Consider the following 3682-nt stretch of genomic DNA (forward strand, 5'->3'; position numbering starts at 1 on the left):
GATACAAGAGTTTATACTGGTTCGAGCGGAACGTCCCTACGTCCAATTTACTGCTACTCGTGTTACCGGCACTTGGTTTGTAGTAGGGTTATAAACAGGCAAGAGAAGAAAATGATCCCAAGTCTCTGGTGAAAGGAATGAACGGGTGCTGAGAGCTCGATCGCTACTCAGCCATGTGCTCATGTCGTGCTCTTGTGTTTTTATCTCGTGGTTCGGTCTTGTGCCGATATGGATCGATCTTCTTCGTGGGGCGCCCTGCTTTCCCTTTTATAGGACAACGGGAAAGCGCGGGTTACAGTGGAGAAAAAGGAGAAGAACGAGAGAGAGGAAGGCTTTTAGGATCGCTGGGTCCTTTTTCTCCTTCATGCGGATCCCGCTGATCCTATAGATGTCAACAGGGACGGCTCCACGTCGCGGTACTGTCTGTCACTAATGCCATGCGCAGGCGTCATCTGCCGGGTGTTCCATCCCGTCCCGACGGACGTCGTGGTGAACTGACACGCCTGTCGGCGTTCGTACGAGGGTTAGGCAGAATAACACCTGTACGTCCGACACTGTTCTTGATGTGAATCCTCAAGTATGGCCCGTCATGGCCTCGGGTTACATCGAGTCGTGCATGTCTCTTCCCTAGTGTCACAGTTTTGACCCAGGCCCATACGCCTGGACCTGGAGTGGTTGGCGGCGATATGGGTCCCCGTTGGGCGAGACGGAGCCCGCGACCCTTGGGGGGTCGGACGAGACGGAGCACGCACCCAACGGTCGGGCGAGATGGAGCCCGCAGCCTTGGGCGAGACCCCCGCAGCCTCGGGGTCGGGCGAGACGGAAATTGTGTCCTTGGGGTCGGGCGAGACGAAGCCCGTACCCGAGGGATCGGACGAGACATGTTAATACGTCTTGCTCTGTCCGCGGAAATCAGCGTGGACATTAACTCCCTTGCTTTGGTTATCCCAAACATCGATACTCGATAACTTTGCTTATATTCAACGCTCATGCCCTTTTCCCCCCTCAAAACCACATTATCGATGGCTTTTCAATGCAAGAAATAGTTTGTGATTTTCATGTTACTAGAAAAACTCTTTTACTTCCTCGCAAAAAGGAAATAGAGAAGCAAAACTCTTTTAATGAAAGCAAGGGCTGTCGCAAAATGATTTATTTGCTCCAAGAAACATGCTTGAGCTGTCCAGTACAGACTCACCGCGTCCAGATTTGTAATCCTCAGGCTCGCTGCCACCCAGGCCCACCTGTCATCCTCGTTGGGCCTTGGGCCCTGGGCCGAAGCACGTGGGTGCTGAATCAGAGCGGCAACTTATTCATGCGTAGCTGCTAACTATTCCATTCTGGACTGGACCACCGTAGCGTGTGCTGGGCCGATCACGGCGGCCCGACCTGCGAGGACCATCATCAGCTGGAGCTTCCTTTCTGTCTTTAGGAACAACAGCAGTGTCTGTTATCTCCTAGATAGGAGAACAAAAAAAAAAGAACCCATTAGCATATTTTTCTGCATTATCAGGAAGCCACGTCATCCTTCTGCTCCATCAAGAAACTGCTCCATCGCATTTATTCGATCCAGTCGCTACATGCTCCACAGACTGCTTCATCTACCACCGCTACCTTTCGCGTTAAAATCATCCCGCTCTCATCTCGGCCATCACCCTCCGCCTAAGCAAGTGCCCAGGCAAGTGGTCGTATCCTACTTTCTCCTATCCCAAAGGTTAATCTCCCAAAAGTTAATGTTTACAATTTGTCAGATTTCATGATTTCGTGATTCCAGAGATGCTTGCCATGATTTCGTGAATGCACTTTTGCTCTATTGCTCCGAAGGTACTCGACGATTTGCCAAAAAGGGAATATCTGCAGAGTTTGTGCTTCATTGGTCTCTTCCACCTCCCAGCTCCCACAGGTAGACTCTCATCTCATTTACGTTGGATGAGTGTATTTTTTTCCCCCTGTTAATTCTGCTGCTCCATTCCCGGTCCCATGCCTGAATTTTTGTACGCCCATGCCTGTTTTTTTTTTTTTTTTTACATTAGATGACCAACAGCAACGTCTATTTGTTTCCATGCATGTTAACTACAGATTAACCAAAGAATACAATGTACACATTTATGCTTTTTAAAGTAGATTTTCCCCGAAGATGGATGACGCTGAAAATTTTCCGAGACATCCTGGAACCGATTCAGTCTCACGCGGCCGTGGACGCCCCCGTCAAGCTGAAATTTTTTTGAGCAATCGTGGTGCCCATTCAGTTTCACGCGGCCATACATATAGGTATTACACATGCAACATCGACCTCTGCAACCAAAGTATACATTAACTTTTATATAGATGAAGTTAAAAAGTACCAAATCAGGTCAGTAGTAATCCTTCCTCTGTAGCTGAGTATATGTCTACACTATCTGTAACATAATCATACAAGCTGTCATTTTTTGCTGTTAAAATTATCAAGCTATCAATGGCGATGTCCACCTATACAGCAACAACAACCTCAGGCATGGGACCGATTCAAGCAGCAGGGAAACTTTATACGTTACAGGAAATATCCGTCGGTCCCCAGATCTCCAGCACGGGTGAGCCGACCGCTTACCGTGATTTTTTTTTAATTTTAACACTTTTTCGAAGCTAATTTTAAATCTTACACTGTCGGTTTTTTTTAACTAATACTTTTGGCCGCGCCTATTGCCCTAGCGCGGTCAAATGTCTGTGTCATGCCATGCATGGTGGCGCAGCAGAGGGCTGACGTGGCGGCGAGCAGAAGCGCTGACCGCTAACGTGGCAGGGCTCTGCCGCGCCACCGATCTTGGCGCGGTAGTGCCACGCCCTGATCCGTGGCGCGGCAGAGCCGGGTATAACCCCGTGGCCAGTGCCGCTGCCCGAGCAGCAAGGCCGTCTAGGCGTCGCTCCCGCGCTCGCCCGTCGCCAAGCACGCCGGCCGTCACGCCACGAACGGCGGCAGCCCGACCCTCCATTGTCGCCTCCCTCCCTTCCCTTCCATTCTCCGGCCGCCTCCCTCCCTCCTCGTCCTAGTTCAAGGTAATGACGCACATTTTAATTTCGTTTGAATGGTGGATATGATATTATGAATGGGAGTTAAGGTTAGTAGGAAAATTATGTTTGAGAACTATGGTGAAGATATTAGTTTGATTTAGTTAGAAGTATGTTTGCCATGTATATTTTTGTTGCTATAATTGTTGTTTATAAAATTTTAGTTGCATTGCAAATGATTACATTTTACATTAATTTATCTTGTTTTGATTGATGTTTAATTTGAACCGTTTTATTAGATGGAAGACATGTTTCGGGAGCAGTTATGGCGAAAACGGGGTTGTCCACGAGAAATGTACCCTGACGAGTCTAGCAAAGATGCTCCCGTCCCTCCTGAACTCCCAATCCCTAATTGTGATTGTGGTCGTCCGGCCGACTGAAGGGTCGAGATGGCGACTAGAGGGGGGGTGAATAGTCTTTTCTAAAACTTAATTGCGTCGGCTAACCGATACAAATGCGGAATTTAAACTAACGGTCTATCCAAGACTACACCCCACTATATGTTCACTAGCACCTTGCAAAGATAACAATTATGCAACAAAGGTGCCGGGCTAGCTAGAGCTCTCCTAAACAATTCTAGGAGCAAGGTCACACAAACCTATGCTACTAGTACTTTAAACAACAAGGGAGCTCCTACACA

At 48.4% G+C, this 3682-nt stretch overlaps 1 long non-coding RNA gene across 2 annotated transcripts; it reads left to right on the forward strand.

Moving 5' to 3' along the window:
* The first annotated feature begins 1620 nt into the window (after positions 1–1620).
* LOC136473123 (uncharacterized) lies at positions 1621–3024 on the forward strand. 2 transcript variants are annotated; one of them, XR_010762504.1, is made up of 4 exons: positions 1621–1900; positions 2119–2268; positions 2447–2567; positions 2686–3024. It is a non-coding gene; the product is annotated as an uncharacterized lncRNA (long non-coding RNA). The 2 variants fall into 2 exon arrangements; XR_010762505.1 differs by having other exon boundaries at positions 2122–2268.
* Positions 3025–3682: the final 658 nt, after the last annotated feature.

The sequence above is a fragment of the Miscanthus floridulus genome, chromosome 8 (genome assembly GCF_019320115.1).
Source record: "Miscanthus floridulus cultivar M001 chromosome 8, ASM1932011v1, whole genome shotgun sequence".
NCBI lineage: Eukaryota > Viridiplantae > Streptophyta > Magnoliopsida > Poales > Poaceae > Miscanthus > Miscanthus floridulus.